Genomic DNA, 19,814 nt, shown 5'->3' with positions numbered 1-19,814 from the left:
GTCTCTTTAGGATTTCTTTCAATCTCTTACCTTGTCACAGGAGCCAAACTGTCACAAAAAGTGTGGGCACTTAACATCAGATGTCCAACAGGTGACAAGATTGCCCTATAAACCAAGCTTAACAGCAGTTCCCAAATGCAGCTTAACAATCTTATATCATAGTCCCAAATTCTAAATTTTGCTTGATGGGCTTTGTGTTTCCTTCCACCTCAGCAATGTGACAATACAGGTATTGCCTTAAGGAGGTGCAGTAACAAATATTCAGTTTAGGCAGTGACAGGGCCACATCTGAACTCAAACAAATCCTCAGTACCTTGAGGCCTCATGCTGGCCTCCACACCAACCAAAATTTCCTGAATATTGGTATCTCTATTCAGCCTCAGTAACATGATGTGGTTGAGATGGGGTCCAGTGCCAGTAAATGGATTGGATTCAGTGTTAGTGAGCGTTTATATCAATATATTGCACTGTTTCTGCAACCCACAGACTCCAGGACAATTGCTCTACCTGAACACTCAGTAGCCACATGACTGCCCATAGCTGGACTTCTCTGCAGCTTTTTCACTGCTGGGGAATTACTTCTTATTGTGCCCAGAAGCTCAGCTCCCAAATGAAGTCAAGATTTTTGATGTATGAATCCACAGGAACTGTCTTGTTTCCAAATAACTCACAATTATTCTTCAAAATATTCACTCAGAATTCAGATTAGAGTGCAATAATTAAATCCCAAACTCATGGATAGCAGAAAAATTCATAGTCTTTGGATCTTTTGGCAGTAAGGCAAGCATGAAACAGCATGAATTATGACATTGCCTGAGTGCTGCAGTTCATGTCTCAGGTAACCATTTGCCTTCAGACAGCAGAGGAGGAGGAAGAAGAACTGCTGTGCTGTTGAATTGTTTAACAGTAGCTGTAAGCACTGTCTATATCCACACCCTGGTGCAGTCTCCTCACTTTCTGGCTCCTGCTGACCATGATACCACGGCAGCTTGTCTCTTGAGGGAATTGATTTTCAGTCTGGTGATGTTCTCAGGTATTAATGCATTTAGAGAGACCTCTAATCCATCCCAAACTGAAACTGTGATTCAATCCAAAAGGTTAATACATTGCTTTTACATAGTATTGTGAATAAGTTGAACTTGTGTGCTATCACTCATTGTTTAAACACTGTAACACCTCACAAATGCTCAATGTGTTTCAGATAGGAACTTCAAAGCATTTTTTCAATCCCCAATTTAATTCCACAGTGCACCAGCCAAGTCAGCTGGCAGATACAACTCTTATCTTTTTAGGTAGGTAAACTGAGGCAGCGAAAACTCAAACATATATGTCCAATATGACTCATTTTCAAAGACACCAGATCCTTGCATCTGCAACTTATTTGGGATTCCTACATATTTCTGAACTTCAGATAATGTTTCTTGAAATAAATAATGAAGTGAACAATGAAGTGAACAAAACACAAATAAAGATGACAGATTATGGATGTATTTTCCTGTCCTTTTTGTGATCCTTTAGACATCATAACTTGTTTTATAGATCCAAAGAAGATGAATGGAAGGCCAGGGGCTTGGAGGTTATTTTGCCAGAAGGAATGGTTTGTGTTCCTGAACAAAGACACCTAATTTTTAGTGAAAGCTGAAAAGAGGAAGAAAATTCCATACTACTGGTATTATATATTCCTTTGTTTATACACACTGGCCTGTGTCCAAAGCAGAGCGTGTGGAAACCATATGACTACTATTGAATATGTGCCTAAATTAAATTTGCAGTGTTTTTCCTCTGCTTGCCAAGCACAAGCCTCCAGTGGGGTTAGATACCATATGTTAGGTAGAAAACAGGTTGCAAGTTTTATTGCCTACCTTTCCAGGTACAGGACAACCTTGCCAAACTAAGTGACATCCAACTGTATAGAAACTCCATAAATGCCTTGTTTAGTCTGGGTCCCAAAGCCCATCCCAATTTCTCCAAAATGGTTGACCAAAGCAGACACCTACTCCTTCAAAATCTGTGTCTAAGCAGAGAGGGCAATGAAGAAAGTGAGGCTTTGGGTCTTTCTTCCATCTGATCTTGGGGAAAACACATTTCCAGGTAAGATTGTTAGACAAGTCATCAGGAAGCTACATGCGCCATGCACTGTTGTACTCTGCAGCAACACTAAAATTTTCAGAATGTGTTTTTGCTCCTTGTTGGCACAAACCCAAATCTTTTAGAGCAGAGTCTGTGCTGTAGATTTGTTTTGCTGCTCATAACTCCAGGCACAAATGGAAGAGCCTGGCCCAGCTGCCAGTTTCAAAGGGAAGGAGCTCAAACATGGCTTTCCACTTTTGGCCAGGAAATACAGTGGAAGACTAGCCACTGGCCAGCTGTCATTTTGTTCAGAGATATGGAGTCTTCTAAGATAAATGCTAAGAGTGGCCATAGTGAATCAAGTCAATGATCCATCCAGCACAGCAACCTGTTTCTGAGAGACACCAAACTCACATAACCACATTGCAACAGCTTGCTGCTCAGGGACTTCCAGATCCAAAATAATTTTATTTATTGGGTCTTTCTCTTATGCTAATTTTCCCTATCTCTCCCTGAATCAAGGTCAGCTTTCACCATTTGCAGCATCCCACAGCAGAGCATTCCTATGGTTTCAGACATGTTGTATAAACGAATATACTTTCTTCTGTTTGTTTTGAACATTTCCTTTTTTTTCTCGTAAAGTATAATTCCATATACTTGGCCGCCTTTTCATCCTTCTCTGAACCTTTTCCAGCTTTGTTATACTTTCTTAGAGATGAAGGGCTCAGAACAACATACAAAACAATAACTTGGCAAGGGTATGCTGTAGATTTGAGCCATCACTTTAAATGGGTCACCTTTTCTCCACACGCATTTGCATTTATTTACATTGAATGTCATCTGACATCTCAGGGCATAATTACTTCACTTTTAGTACATTCTAGAGCATGACATTAGTCAGTTTATGGAGGTTCACATAAAAGAATGTCCCGAGCAAGGAAACATGGCATACCTACCACACAAAGTACACTTTAAAAAAGTGTATCCCACCTGTATGGGAGGACATACACTTCTGAAAATTCTGCAGGATTTACAGATCAAAAATTTAATAAAAGGATGAAGGTAGGAATGCATCCTGTATAGTGAGCTAAGCATAAAGTATAATTATATAAGGATGTGAAGATTTTTTAAATATTCTTCTCAGGAGGAAAATTTCAAAAGTCCATCTAAAATACTGCATGACCATATTGTTGTAATAGAATGTCTACTGACTAATTTCTTTTATCATTTACTTACCTAACAAAGATGATAACTGGCATCCACACATAAATTTGGAAGCAGCACTCAACTGTGGGGCACATAACAAACAGAAGCCAGGGTCACCATGTCTCAAACATGGAACACTTGGCATTGACATTGGCATTACACACCTCAGCTGGCGTTATCTCTGTGCCCTACTTCATTGAAGATAGTCAGAAGTGGATATCCAAACACAAAGCTCTGCTCCAGTCTTGGTTAAAATAATTCACTATTTACAGTCCAAAGTTGATCAAAAACTGATTTTGCTGTTGAGCTAGAGTTGCCTGATCATCTAGATCACAAATCCTAGGCCCCATTTCTTTTTTGAAAAGGCCCTATGATCTCCATGCTTAACTTCAGTCCTCTTGGAACTCAAATGCATGATTCTGAGATTTATGTACTGGCGATCTGTGCAAGAGCTTGAAAAATCAAAATCTCTCACAAAGTCACAATGTCTCCAACCCCAAACTGCCTACTGAGCTGCTGGATATGGAATAATTTTCCCTGGTTGATCACAGTAACCACATGAGGCATTACAGGGTTCCCAGAGCTGTTGTCTCATGTCCAGACACTGCTGCCATTTCCTGTCACCATGCCTGTGCTGCCTGGGACTCTCCACTGCAGCTCAGAGAAAAGAATGCAAAGAGACACCAGTCTGAAGCAACTAACCCAAACTGTGAGAACAGATCAGCTGCTGGGGAAAGGGTTTCAGTACTGACAGAGAACAGCACTTCTCAAGCACTCTAGCTCAAAACAAGTAGGAAGCCAGGCAGACAGACAAATGGAAAATGCAGATGTCAGGGTTCAATGGAAAAAAAGAAGGGGAAATGTTCAGCTTACAATCAATCATGGGTACAGCGGAACATTACAAAAAGACTCATGTTACATTCCAGCACCATGATTATCCCATGGCAGTGGGGAGTTGACCTAGGATTGGTCTTCTGATGAAGCAGCAGCATCTGCTGTATAATTTTACCAGCTCTGAAGGTGCTCTAGATGCATGCATTGTAGAAGAAAAGTATTGACTAAAAGATTGCAGCCCTTCTACTGGATGCACTTACAGACACTTACAGGCTAATGGATCAAGTTGCTTCTAGGTGGATGGAAAGCCCTCTGAAATCCATTCCAAGAAACACTGCTAAACAATAGTAATGGACTGTCTGTAGCTATCCTCACATGGAGAATTAAAAATATAAAGCAGAGTCAGTGAAGTCTTGGGAAGAATATGTGATTGGTGCAGTGATTGTGCAGTGATTGGTTATATTAAGTGAAAAAAATGTAAGGCCAGTGTGAGAAGCTGGGAAACCTGTGAAAACAGAGAATCTTTCTCACTGGACACAGGCATAACTGGCATTTTGGAGTCCTGGCCATTGCTGATGAGCAGGCCACTACAAAGCATGGACCTGACTGGCACATGAAGGGACCAAGTGCCCAAGTAATGACAGTTTTCTGTGTCATTTTTCTGTATACCTCAGCTCTCTCTTTGGCTCATTGATGCACCTGAACACCTACAGGAAGACATCAGATCAGATGGGAAGGAAGTCCAGACCTGCAATAATGCAATTTAAAAATTCATCCTCTCAATAGCACAGGTGGCTACTGTGCAGGAAGTGGGCAGGAGAAGACAAAGTCTGCTTCACTTGGTGTTACAGCCTGTAACTAGACAGAGAAACATGGGAGCTAAATGAGCAGCCCCTGAAGGACTGGAGAAAAGCACTTGAAGCAGCCCCACGATTAAGCAGCTTCGATAGTCTTCAAATTCTTTTCTAAAGCAGCAGCAAACAGCAGCAGTCCAGGCTTCAGTAGGAAAGAGATCATACAAGAAGCACAGACACACGACCATGGAGAGAGAACACTTCAGATAGCTCCAAGAAATAAAAGAGTACATGGCTCGTTGATAGAAGCCAAGGCCTTGGGTAGATAAGTCAGGAGAAACAAGGAGATTGTGAAACAAAGCAAACCAATATGCAAGCCAAGAAAAAATTCAGTGACCAGATAGAAGGCTCACAATGTCAGATACAACATAAGCAACAGGAGACAGGTTCATGGAAGGGGGTTCACAGAAGGAGTATCACCCATTTAATCTGTGATGGGTTGCTGGTAGAAGAACTTGTCAGGGTGCAGACTCTCAGTGACACTCAGTAATACAGTTAACATCTGACATGTGTGTCACACTCTTGTGCTGTCACACCTGTGTCACACCCATCTGCAGGGCAGTGATCCTCCTCCTGGGGTGAAGCCAGGCGGCTGGTCTAGTATTTGACAGGCCATCCAGTTGTGCCTGCTGCTGGTGGCTCTGGGACCACGGCGTGTGGGGCTCAGGCTGCAGGTCTGGGACTGGAGCTGTCTTCCCAGAGGTTTCAGAGAAATCCCACTGAAATATGCAACCTTTGGCAGCAACCTCCATCTCTTCTCTTTACTGCCCACCAGTAGAACATTTTTCCATTGGACACAAGCTCTCAGAATCACTCGTGGGAGAAGTATATTTGTGTTCTAGCCAATCTCAGGGTGATTGTTTTTGTACCAATACCCATTTTCACACAAAATGCACAGAAAAATTTAACACTGAGGCAAGGGTAACAGAAAATTAACTACTAATTTTTGTAGCAATTTCCAAGAATTTGTTTTCTCTGGATTTAAGGCAGATCGGGTTAAAACTCCTTAAATGCTATAAACATTAATTTTAAAAGACAGTCTTCCTTTGGGCACCATCAGAGCAATGGAAACAACCACAGAAAATACAGAGGAATCAGGTATCACTTGTAAGAAAGTAACTGGGGATGTAGTATTCCATTACACAGGATGCATTTGTACCATTTTAGCTTGCACAGATGGAAATATAGTTCAATGTTTCAACATCATTTGACTTTCACGTGTTAAAATATTGATAAGTGCTGCACAGGATAATGCCCCTATGGTTTCAAGTAGTAACTGGAGCATGATGTTTATTGAAGTGAAATACAGCAAAGCCTTTAACAAGTATTTAAAATTCTGAGAATCGTTCTCAACACTGTCATAGATTATTTCTTTATTTTTCTTCAGCTAATCTTTGTTGATATCTTCCAGTTTCTGGATCTTAAAATAGAATTCATCTTCTGATCACCTCAACGCTTCTGTGTTACAAGAAATCTTAAAAAAAAAAATCCTATTTGAAAACTACAATGCTGCTGTCATACACAAAATAACAAGCTCCAATAAAGAAAAATAATGCCACATAAAATAGGCATAAATGGACCACATACTCTCTGTTCTAAATATTTATGGACTTTTACGCTGCAGCAAGAACATCTGAAAGCCATAAAACACATGATTATCCAAATTGCTCAACGAGGTCTAACTTGTATCATGTCAAAGCTTCAGTTCTAAAATGCACAGTATTTCCTACAACACTTATGATTGCTAAGACCAAATTAGTCCAGCCAGAAGTCAGCAGAGACCAGAAAAGATGTCACTTCAATATTTTTGAAGGGAAGATGAGCCATGAAGAATATTCTGAAAGTGCATATCACAAGGGTAAGACCATCATTCATTCAGAATTCATCTATCCAGTCTGCAGCATCAGATTTAGCACAGAGATGCTTTGGTCCCCTGTGAAAGCAAGGCTTCATTTTATACTTCCAATTGGCACAAACATAGAAAAAAATCAAAAAGGAAGGCAGTTCACCAGATATAGTTCAGTTGAACAGACTGGAAATTGTTTAATGTTTTCTGAATGTAATTTGGAAGAAAAAGAAATGTTTTCAAGTGTAGGAGCAGCCATTCATTGGGGTACACACGTCTGCAAGGAATTTAGGGACTTGACTCTCAAACAGGTAATTCTTAGAATGTACTCAATAACCACATCATCTAATGTGTACATTGAGTAGCCCAGATCTACATGGGGAGCCTGAGTAATTCCCAAATGAATGTTCAGTACCAGGAGCTGTGTTTGCAATTCATGTGTAAAGGTGCACAGCAAATGTTCTCCTCTCCACTTAACCTCACAGTAGTTCTGAAGACCAAAGAGCACTCATTGCTAGACTGTAAAGAGAATATTTTTTTCCTCTTCTTAAAATAAAATAAGAAAAAGAAATCCTATTTATCCTATTGTGCTTTGTCTGACTGTAGGAATATCAGCTTACACGGAGTATTGCTTAAGGCATTCATATCTCAATGGTTGTCTCCTGAATAGTATTTAAATTAAATGTAAGTTCCCTTGTTTCCCAATGCATACACATATTTTAGCACATAAATCATAGCACTAAGAGTTATCAGTTTCAGTGTAAATTATTATTTTGCAGAGCAAACACTTCCTGTCCTTCTAGTCACTTCATTATCTGATAATTAGAACTTGTTATAAAAGTCCTAAGTTACCAATTTCAATACTGGTTGATGAAAGTTCTGTGAATGTTCTTTGCAAAGAATACTGGAGCATCTAATTTCTAAGTTGTTGAAGTGATTCCCTTTGTTTTTATAATTTATATTAAGAGAATAGAAAAGTTCATATTATTAAGTCAAAAGAAATCCATACTAGCATGGAGTGTTGCAAACTTACTGAAATAGAAAATTCTGGTTGTTCATGTAGATATTCAGGAGTAACTAAAATGTCAAAATTTTGCCTCTTTGTTGTCTTAAAAGTTTGAAATGTTAACCTTTGCATGGAATAAATTCCCTCCATTTTGAAATCTGCTGAAGATGTTGAATAATAGGCATCGATTGACTTCAAAGTACCACTTACAAGTGGTACAAGAAGTAGTACAAATCATCTCAGAAAAAAGAATTGTATTACTATGAATTAGTGATGCAGCAAGATGTTCAGGCTACTCATTATGTTTCACAGTGTCATATGTTGAACACTATTTAAAACAACAATAACATAATTTTTCCACTGGGCTTTGCAGAATCTGCCTTGATGTCTTCCTTTCTACAAGAATCTGGGCCATTCCCTGGAATAAATTAATCTCTGGTTTAATAAAAGCTAGCCAACAGCCTCAAAACAAAGCACATTGCCATGATCCCTGAATCATTTGGAATGTGTAAAATGACACAAATCTTTCTCCTGCACCACAACTCAGCTGAGAACACGCCTCAGCTGTGTCCTCAGTGTGCTTGCAGCTCAGTCACAGAGGACCCATATGATCATATGCTATACTGCCCAAAAAATAATTTTCTCATGTGCAGAGAGGCATTTAACCAGAGATACCGTGTGTAACATCTTCTGTGGCCATCTGTTCAACCTCAGGAGCACAGGTATTTTAGAGCAGCACACAGGTTAAATGCACACAGCCAGGATGTGCCTCGACACAGCCCTGTACTGCAGTGATCAGTGCATTGGACAAGTGGAAGTGAAAGTGGCTAGCAGATTAAAAAATGGGTGATCATGGACCATAAGCTGTCATGTGGATGTCACACAGGCAAAGCAGAACATGATATCAATATGTCCTGCTAAAAAAATGGCTAAAAGTGTTTAAAGATAATGTTCTGTTTGATGTTCATATATGCTGAGGCAGAATCTCTTTGAACAGGCAAACCCAGACTAATAGCAGTAAGAGAAAAGCAGGTAGCTGGTAACTTCCCTGGATGGCTAGCTAGTCACTCAGGAGTCAAAAGCTGTCACATCTGCTTTCTACAGGTGTGACTGTCACAGTATAGCTTATTCAGAAACAAGCCACAATTAAAGACAGAGTAGCCCCTCAGAGATCTCATGGAGAGGAGTGTGACACTCTACCATTGTGTGAAGGCCTCATGCTGTTGGTTGATAGCTCAGGTACTTCATACCAGACTGTGCCTCTGCTCAGACCTCATGGAAAATGCCAAAATGCACAGAGAATGTAGAGAGGGTGGGAGGGAATGACCAGAATATGCCTGTTTCATGATACATTATAAATGTCTTTGGTCTTACTTTAAAAACCTACAGTCTCAAAATACATATTATAATTCTTTGCATATCCTTAAAGAAAACCTGTATGCTTTGTTTGATACTGAAGTTGAGGCCAGATGGGAATCTGTGGGTTGTGCTTTATTCATTGATTGACTCATTGATATTTATTGATTCATTTATTCATTGATCCTTCATTGAAGGAAAGCATGGTGTGTCCTGAGTCTGTTTCCTTGTGTCCGGACCATGCTTTTCAGATGTTTTTCATGCTGTTCAGCTGGCTTTTCAGAATGAGGCAGAAACAACTCTGCACTGCATCACGTGCATTGTTGGTGTTCTCCTGCCAACTGAGTTTTAAACTCTGTGTTCTTGACCTCATTTGGGTGAAGATCCCTGTTGCCAAAGTCAGGTGTCCCAGAAGCTGTGACATGGAGCCAGGGGATGGTTGAAATAGTCAGGCAGATTTATGGATCAAGAAATGCAACTCAGAAAGACTACCTCAGAAACCTATTTCCTAAAAATTAAACCTAAGGCATTAAAGGAATTAGGACTTAGACAAGCCACTGCCCTGGAGGAATGTGGACCATCCAGTCAGAACTCCTTTCCTTAAGTTGGAAACATGGAAGTAGACAGGTTTTCTATGGTTAGCTGTGGTTATACCCTGCCTTGTTTGGAGTAAAAATCAACACTGAAGTTTCTCACATCGTAGGGGACAATGGAGGCAGCAGTATTTTTAAGATGGTAAATTGCTGACCCTTGAGTGAGGCCCCACAGACGGGCTCTGTCAAGGGGCGTTTGACCTAAGATGGCTGATGGGTCCAAGGCCTAAAACTTCTCATTGCCCTCAGAGTGCCCTAGAGCTGCTTGATGCCTTCAGAAAATTCCTGAACACTCTGTCTCTGAAGTGTGGACTTTGTGAAGGCTTTACTGGAGGGATCACAGGAACCTGGGAGGCTTAGCTCATAATTGAGTGACAAGCCCTCAGTGGATCTGGCCCAGACAATCTACAGGTGGAAATGGAACACATTTCTCTAGAAATTTCTCCTAACCATACATTCCTCCAAGAAGTTTTTTATGCATGTTATGATTTTCATGGGATAAGAGTATTAGATGGTGTCATTATTTCAAATCAGCAGTCATTTGGAAATAAACAGAAAATAACATGAGGTGATACCTCAGGAAAAAATGCTGCTGCTATGAAAAAACAGTACTTTCTAGAGAAAGTGCTTGCAAAAGGCAGACAAAGACAAACTGATATTACTTATGTAGTATGACACACCTCTTCTGTCAAGGTTTGGGGGTGGAGTTCAGGTAGACACTGAAGAGGGAAAAGGGAGTAGGGAAAACTTTGGCACTGGTTGCCTTTAAATCTGACACTGGTAATGACACAGAATATCTAAAATTGGGTTTTTTTTCTGCAAAAGGAATGGTTTTTTTCTTCAAAAATATATTTTAAAAAGCTCTTAGCACCAAAAATGTGAAATAACTACCTTATTTTTATACCTTACATAACTATATATATAACTACACCTTAAATAACTACCTTATTTGTATAAAATCAGCTTACACCTAGAGCTGGATAAAGATTCATGCTCATATTTAGTTCTAAGTAGTGAATACACCTCCACTAACTAAAAGCATCGTCTTCCCCTACGCTTAAAATGAAGGGCGTGGTGACCTCGCAGTGCCACTGGCGACATTATCACGCCTTCTCTCATTAGGTGCATTTCCCACCGCTTGCCATAGACCTTTCCCTTCTCGGCTGTGAAAACGGAGGGAAGTTTCACAGACGAAGGGCTGCGGCCGTGGGACCAGTAGATGGCAGCAAGAACACGCAGAAAAGGCTTCCCTGCCCAGCCGGGCAGCCTGGAAAGCGGCGCAACTTTAAACGGATTCAGTATTTGTCTTCCATATTTGGAGAGTGAAAAGTATATGTGACAATTAGAGGGTAATGCAATATTACAGTGCAAATAGGAGAGAGAAATTACTGTGTAACCGCTGAATAGCTCCCTGATTTAATTTGTTTGTACTGACCTAACTTCTCTGCAATTGCAAGTTCGCCTCTGAGGGACCTGGAAAGAGGGATGGAGATCTGACTGCTGCCAGTCACTAGGAACTTCCCCGGCCCTCCTTCTCTGTTATACTTTATGTGCAGGGTAAAGGTGATTAACACTGCTTTTAGACTCAAAATCGCAGAAATCTTCAAATGAAAGAAATATCTCCCTTTACACTTGGCCATCGTGATTTTTTTTTCTTCGTGGAGGATTCTGCTCTCTATTACAGATACTTCTTAAAAAAAACCAAACCAAACCAAACCAAAACAAAACAAAACAAAAAAAAAAAAAACCAAAACAAAAAACAAAATGGTTAAAGCATGAACACAAGCCCCAAATATGCACAAGTATGTGTTGTTTTTTTTTCCCCTGAAGAGACCTGGGGTCTGAACTGACTCACCATGTATTGCAGTAATTGCAAAGATGGAATGCAACAGCTCCAGAAAACTGCCAAGGAGCAGGGATAAAATCTAGGCATCCGGGAGGCAGCTGGGCTTCCTAATTATTGGCAAATATATTTATGTATAAATATTTTGCCAAGCGTGATTTGGGTTAAGAGTTCCTGTGAAGTGACCTTTTGCTTTCCTTTGTTTTATGTCTGTACACATGTCCTAGATAGATACATGGGGAGAGAGAGACAGACACACAGACCCAGATAAATGAACGGATTTCACACAGCCCTCCAAAATCCCAAACGATGCCTAAATTAAATGAAGAGGGATATGAAGCGAGGCATAAGTGCAAGCACAGATTTCAGAACTGTGAAAATATGTCAGCAGAGCATCATTTTTTTGTTCAGGCTGATAATCACTCCCTGCTCTCATTATAAGATCAGAAGGGCCATCTGTCCTCTCTGGATAATTTGGAGCTCAGATACAGTGAGCACCCTTGTTAGAAAATGACCCTCCTACTCTGTGTAATCACAAGCACTTGCAGCCCTGGATCCGCACGAAGCTGGGGAGGAACAGATTGGTTCCAGATCAGTATTGATTATGTACAGATTTGTGGTTTATTTGGCGCTATATTTGGGTGAAGAGGTTTTTATTTTGGAAGGGTGGTGGGGTTTGTTTCCTGCCTCCGTTTTTCAACCTGTCACCTTCACTTCTCCAGACTTTCCTCTCCCCTCTCGAGATGTAACACTGGGATGTTGCATGAGACAGAAGAGTCTCCTGATTTTGTAATGAGACAAGTAAGCATCAGTCTGAACAATACAGCTCGGAAAGCTGCTTCCTAAGACACGATCCCCGTCTGCAGTGAGCAGTTTCCCCTCTGATACACGGTTATTCTCGAGTGACTGACTCACTCATTCACAGCCGCAGCAGAGAAGTGTAGAATTCGAGGATTCTTCAACGTTTGCTCTGGACCTGCAGACACAAACAAGCCTTAGTGACTTCACTGACATAGGACAAAGTCATAAGCCAAAGGGAAAAACCTTTGGAACATAAGCTGCCTTCCTCTTCTGACCCAGATTCAATGACAAAGTCCCACGTCCCCCCCGTGTTTCCAGTCAAGAAGACAACTTGATCATCAGAAGGGGAGGACCGGAGTGAAAGTGCCCCTTTTTGGAGAAAGGTTGCAGGAATTCACACGGGATTAAATCATCCCATCATTCTTGTGGGGACCGGTGTGTATCGCTAATAGCAGAACAAACATGAGAAACAAGACGGACAGTTTCAGGACATGAGGACACGGGGAAGTCGCAGGTGGGAGGAATCCGATTTTAGCACTAAGAGCTTCGTCGTCTCTAACGCCCCGCTGTAAGAGACTTAGGGTTTCAAGAGGTAGTTTATTATTATTCTGACGGTAGCGGTTTCTCCTCATTTGTAAGACAATGATGTTTAATATTCACCGAGGAGTAGTGAGGTGGCATTTGAACAGCCCCAGCCCCGCTTTGGGGCCAGGGTTCCCGTTGCACAGAGGCTGCGCAGAGCCCGCAGGCACCGCTCCCGGCACGGTCGCCGGGCCGGGCCGGGCAGGGCCCACCGAGACTCAGCAGCAGCCGTGGGATTGGGCAGGCCCGAGCCGGGCATCTTCCCAAGCGGCTGCAAAGCCATCCCATCCGCGGAGGTGGGCAGGTACTGAAGGACCCTTGCAAACTCGGCCGAGTTCAGCCCACGGTGTGTGCGCAGCCGGCGGGGACGGGCGCTGCCCCACCGTGCCCGGCTTTCTGGGGAATGGGGGGGCGAGCATCCCGGACTGGGGCGGGCAGAGGCTAGGCGCACTCCGAGCAACATTCAGCAGGCATCCCAAGATCGCTTTTTTTGCGATTGGCATCCATAAAACATGTCTGTTAAAAATCAGAACAAAGCCGTGCCCAGGTAACTTCGCTGTAGATACTGGCTGGCCTTAAGGACAGGCACATTTTGGGCAATGAAAATAATATCTCGGTTAACTTCAGATAGGTCTCTTTGTCCAGCAGATAAGTAATTTCAAGTGCGGTCTTGCTGATTGGGGTGAGGGGGAGAGTTGTGTTTGGTTTGTTTTTTTTAAAGACTCCGAATCCACCCAATCTTTAGCCTCCCTCTCCCTCTTTCCGTAATTTACCTCACTAGGAAAGCTTGTACATGTTTGTACAAACAAAACTCGAGCACACTGTGGAGAAAGAGAGGGAGAGAAAGTGGGTGCAGGACATAAAAATTCTAACAACAAGTAGCCCCGAATATGTGAGTGATACGTGTATTTTTATTCTCGCTGAACACTTCTGTATCTGCTAGGCAGGGCGTGGGCTCTCTATCTGTTCAGTCCTGTGTACTCCTGTGCAAGAAAACGCAGTGAAATCGCTTTACGTGCTTATATATATGCGTGTGGGACTATACAGACAGATAGGTAGATAGACTGCGCTCGCATAATCTGCCCGTGTCTATCTATCTGGGAGGATTAGTTATCTCTGCATCTATTGAGAATTAACAAGGGCGAGAGATTATGTATCAACGTACAGACAACGGCTATGAATATGAAACCTTACGTACATAGGTAAGACGGATTCAGTCAGCCACTCAGCTGCAAAGCTCCTCTTTAAGGCTGCTCTGTCTTATCCTCTCAAAGCCCTCTGACAGCTTCCTCCCAGTACCTTCACCAGGGAATAAGGAGAAGGCTCGGCACTGCACATCCCTGCTTTTCACATCCGAAAATGACAGACATATGTCACCGCCGTGCCTGGACTTTGCTGGAAACGGGCCGCCTCCCCCGACCCCGCCACACACACCTTTTGTTCCAGGCAAAATAAACAACTCGGAGGAGCTGGGAAAGGGTGTTACGCCAGAAGGGGAGAGACGGCGGGAGGGCCGCGCTTCCCCCCGGCCCCGGCCCCGCGGGCGCGGATCTCTGCGGGAGCCCGGCGGGAAGGGAGCGGGGGCGCTGCGGGGCCGGGGGGTCCCTGCGGCGGCGGGAGCGGCGGCCGAGGCAGGGCAGGGCAGCCGGGCTGCCGGGCCGGGCCTGCCGCTCCTCCAGGTGCGGGCAAGTGGCCGGGGCTCCAGCCGGGGGGTGGCTGAGGCAGACGGGGGCTGAGGGGAGCAAGAAGGGTGGCTGTACGACCGAGGGGGCCGGGGCGAGGGGCCGGGGCCGGGGCAGGGGTCGGGGAGGCGCACGGCAAGGTCTCTCCGCGGCGCAGGACTGTATTTTGCGGCAGAAACTCTCTAGAGCGCAGACAATGGAGCGGGATGTTTACTGCGGGCGGGAAGACAATTAGCAATTCATCGGGAGAGATGTGTCACCCAAATGTCACGGGGAAGCTAACATGACATCTGTTTTAATGGCTCCGTGCTAATAAACTCCTCTCGAAGGGCGGCTTTGTGGGGACGTCAAAGATTATTTACAGAATGAGTCAGTTTCCAAACGGGCTGAGGCGCCGTCGGTGGCGGCGGGACCGCGGCGCGGCGGGGACACGGCGCCCGGGACGCCGGGCGGGAAGGACCCGCAAGGAAGGGGCAGCTGCAGGCACCGCTTCGGCCCGGCCCGGCCCGGCTCGGCTCAGCTCGGCACGGCATGGTCCCGGCAGGGCCCGCCTGCCGGGGGGCGGTCAGAGCGCCGAGGGCAGGTGCAGCCCCGGGCGGGTGTCCCTCCTTCCTTCCTTCCTTCCTTCCCCCCGCGATGGCTGCGCCGCGACGGCAGCGGGACGCGCTCCGAGGGGATGCACGCCCGTCTCCGTGGCTTGCCTTCTGCTCTGCTTTGCCAGGAGGATGGGGGAACCCCAGCCCCGGGAGAAACCGCGCCGTGCGGAGGGCCCCGAAGCAGCAGGGACAGGGTGCCCATCCTGGGCCGCAGACGCCGGGTGCGGAGCGGCCCGGCCTCGGGGATGGAAGTTCCTCGGCACCGGGAAGCAGCGGGGCCCCAAAAAAGCGGCCGGGTTTTCACCGAGTGCCACATCCTGCGTTATTGAACAAGACACGCTGCAGTAAAACACATAAGTAGACAAACTGAGAGAATCCATTTAGAAGTTAACACAGTGGGGGGAGACAATTTAATTTCCCTCTGATCCATTCGAAGATTTTTATGTTTAGATTGTTGTTTAGATGTCATTAAAAGGTTCTTTAAAATAGGGGAGGGGGAAACCTAGCGAGCCTCTGGCCACTGGCTTGTATTCCTGTGCCTCCTCAATTTTCGTCCTCTGTAAGGACAGGTTGGAGAGGGGATGTGTGGAATATATCCAGCTGTTCTTGCAGATACGTATGTGTTTAAAGAGAAGATGTGTTTCTGTGCTCCTGTCTCTCTATATACGCATATATGTGCATCTCATCTATACAGAGAATGGATACTGCACCTTTTTAAGACAAACAGAGCGAGCCAATCCCAAAAGTCTTTACTCGGGCAGAATTGACGCTGAACGTAATAGCAGGTTATTGCAAACCTGTCCTCCGTACTTATTAATCGTCCAGATCAAATACATTAATGGATAGCGAGAATGAAAATAGGCTGAGAACCGTCTGTCGTCCTTTCAAGGGCAACGAAAACCTGGTACTGACACCGGGACTGAACGGAGCGGCGTGCTCCGTAACCTGGAGCGGGGAAGGAGGTGGGCCAGGAAGTGGGTGGGTAAGAGGAAAATTGCCATTGTCAGGAAAACTAAATGCAGTTTTAGGTGGCCCACAGCTGAGATGAGTAAATAAGCCTCAGATCTACTTTTCTTCCTGTCTCCAAAGGTATCTCTAAAGGTGTCTCAAAGACAGCAAGGACAGGCAAGCCCTGGCCCCGCAGGTGTGGGATTGCCCAGGGGACAGAGCCGCGGGGAGCAGGGACTCCTCCTGACAGGTACCCCGGTGTCCTACTTCCCCCGCTCCCACCGGGTCATTCTCTCCCAGCCCTGAACACATCTTCCCATTTTAATACAGACCTCGCGGCGGGGATCTGCTTCCCCGGGCTTCGAGGGGAGCGTGGTCCGGGCCTCCGGGGAAAACGCGCCGGCCGCTGCCCGCGACGTGGGCCCCGGGGAGCAGAGGAGTGAGGGATGGTGAGGACACCAAAATTGTTCCTACACGCCCTTCACTTCCTTGACTGTTTGTACCCATCCCCGCACACGGTTCCGCAGCGGGGCGGCCCCGGCGGGGCGGGAGCGGCGGGGAGCCGGCCCCGGGGAGCGCTGGGTGGAGGGGGCGGCCCTCTCGCACAGCTCCCCCGGCCCCCAGACCTCTGAGAGTAGGGGGAGGCAGATCCCGCTCTCCATTCCAGCTATTTTCAGAGCTTGGGAGCAGGGTAAACAAAACGCTCTTGCTATCTCTTCGCGCAGATAAGGCAAGAAGTGGCTTTCTTTAATAATATGATTGAAATGTTAGGGGTATGATGCCTCCTCGTTAGTAATATTGGCTTTGCATGCAGAGCACAATCCCATCCCTCTAGACTGCTTAGCCAAAACAGAGCGTAAACTCTGTAATTAGTAACGTGTTCCATCATTAAAGAGCCCTGCTGAGAATTTCTATTTAATAATGGTCTTAAATTAGTTATGATGGTAAATACTCATCTGGAAATTCAACATCTAAAACCATCTACAATCTGGAAATGCTCCAGTGTTGCTGTAATCTCCTGTAACACAGAAATGACTATCACATTCAACCATCGCATTAGAAATTCTTCGTACCGTTTGGTCCACTAATATACAGTATGGATGTGTTAATTAGGTTAACCCATAGACTGTCTGCTTCACAAATATTTAGAAATAAACAATGAAAGCTCCTTTCTAATACGATACAGACAGGGAAGAGAGGAGGAGGGGCGGATTTGACTCTTTCAGTTGGAAATTCTTTTGTTTTCTGATAAGGTGGAACTGCAACGTCGGGCCTAAGAGTTCGCCAGCACAGAGCCACGGACACACACACACGGGCATGGGCCCACGGACACGCACCCACGGGCATGGACCCACGGGCACACATCCACGGACACGCACCCACGAGCATGGACCCACGAGCATGGGCCCACGGACACGCACCCACGGGCATGGACCCACGGGCACACATCCACGGACACGCACCCACGGGCATGGGCCCACGGGCACACACCCACGGGCACACATCCACGGACACGCACCCACGGGCATGGGCCCACGGGCACACACCCACGGGCACACACCCACGGACACGCAACCACGGGCATGGACCCACGGGCACACACCCACGGACACGCACCCACGGGCACGCACCCACGGGCATGGACCCACGGGCACGCACCCACGGGCACACACCCACGGGCATGGACCCACGGGCATGGGCCCACGGACACGCAACCACGGGCATGGACCCACGGGCACACACCCACGGGCACACACCCACGGACACGCAGCCACGGGCATGGACCCACGGGCACACACCCACGGGCACACACCCACGGGCACGCACCCACGGGCATGGACCCACGGGCACACACCCACGGGCACACACCCACGGGCATGGACCCACGGGCACACACCCACGGGCACACACCCACGGGCATGGGCCCACGGGCATGGACCCACGGGCACACACCCACGCCACCTCGGCCACGATCAGCAGCTCCCCACCACAGGCAGCAGCAGCACCCACGGCTCCTTCTGCAGAATGTGGCTGTTACCATTTGCCTCCCGGCCGAGGCAAATCAATCCATACCACACCTTTTCTCTTTGGGGTTTATTGGGTTTTTTAAATTTAATTTGTCCATTTTAGGAAAGAATTTATCCCTTCTCTGCCGTGTCCTCTATACAGAGGGGCTTGGCTCCAGCAATCTTTTAAAAAAGAGCTTTAAAAGGATCCAAGGAGGAACAAGGAAGAGGCAGCAAAAGAGTAAATAAATAAATAAACAAATAAATCTGGCTTCCCCCCTGGCTGCAAGCGGAATTAAAGTTTCACAGACAGACTGTGATGCAGGTATAAATAAGTCATTCAGGTACGCTTATCCCCACTGGGGATATAAAGAAAACTTATTTGTAATAACAATAGAAAATCAGTAACTAAGATAGCTGGGGGTAATGGTAGGAGCAAGGGAGGGAAGTGAAGTATATTTTTGTATTTACCTAGACGTCTAAACGTTTATCCTCTCTAGCACTAACCTTTCATGTTTAATGAATGAATCTGCATTGCAGGTTTTTTTCCCCCTCCATGTGCCGGCTAGTTTTAAATCTGCAAGCACCACAAAGAGGCCGTGATCCCATCTGCCTATGATTCCAAATTAAAGTTCAAACGGATGGCTTACACACTGCTGATCCTGTATCATAGCCTCTCGCGCCCCTTCAATTACTATTTAATAGAATTACAGTGTAAAATCCCAATAGTCTTAAAGAATGTTTTATCACAGACTGAAGAGAGAGAATATACAGACACCTCCAATGTTATTGAACTGTATTACTGACCTATTTAGATATTAAAAGGGAATATTCAGTGTTCTACAAGATATTACAAGAGCTCCTTTAATCTGAAAACACGCATATGTGTGTACACATATATATTCCTCTCTGTGTGTGGACATTGTACACATCAGCTCCACCCCATCGGCGAGTGCCCACATCCAGCCACACTCTGTGGGTGTGTGGGCTCACCCTTGTCCACACGGACACACACCCACGCAATAACACATGCTCCTCCAGGTCCTGTCGAAATTCGTGAGTTTTGGTAAACTGCAGCATAACTTTATTGTTGCCAGATATTGCTAGAGAGGTTAATCCAGTAGGGAAGCAGTTCTGGAAAACACTCTGTAAGTGACCTTATTTTTAAATGAACTTCCCGTGATGATGTTTCTATGGTGACAAAAAAAAATCCCCCCCCCAAAAAAAAAATCATAAAAACCAAACAGCAAACCCCAAAACAACAAACCCAACCAAATATTTGCAGTATAGCTAAATTGCCCTCTAATAACTAGAACTGGAATTAAAATCAGTCGCAGTCTGGATTTAGCTGTTGTAAATCTTGACTTCTAGTGTAGTTCTCGTCTTACTTTTTCTACTTGTTCAGCAAAGGTCCTGTCTGCCTCAGGGAGAAACGATTCTGCCACTTCACCTGAGCGAGGTGATTCTAACCATGCACTTGGAGGTATTTACACCTACACTTTATTCAATACTCTTTAACATCTTCCTTCTCTTGCAGATCGCGAGGTACCAAGCCACTTCGAAGCCTCCTGGTCTGAAACCGCCTTACTTT

The 19,814-nt window shown here is 45.3% G+C and overlaps 1 long non-coding RNA gene across 1 annotated transcript in view; it reads right to left on the bottom strand.

The window, feature by feature from the left end:
* LOC136554500 (uncharacterized) overlaps nt 1-12,587 on the bottom strand; it is a 37,851-nt gene extending 25,264 nt beyond the window's left edge. The window contains exon 1 of the long non-coding RNA XR_010783342.1: nt 12,524-12,587. This is a non-coding gene — a long non-coding RNA (uncharacterized lncRNA). The remainder of the gene's footprint in view (nt 1-12,523) is intronic.
* Between the last annotated feature and the right edge of the window lie 7,227 nt (nt 12,588-19,814).

Source organism: Molothrus aeneus, chromosome 3 (assembly GCF_037042795.1).
Source record: "Molothrus aeneus isolate 106 chromosome 3, BPBGC_Maene_1.0, whole genome shotgun sequence".
NCBI lineage: Eukaryota > Metazoa > Chordata > Aves > Passeriformes > Icteridae > Molothrus > Molothrus aeneus.
This window is presented reverse-complemented; position numbering and strand designations above follow the sequence as displayed.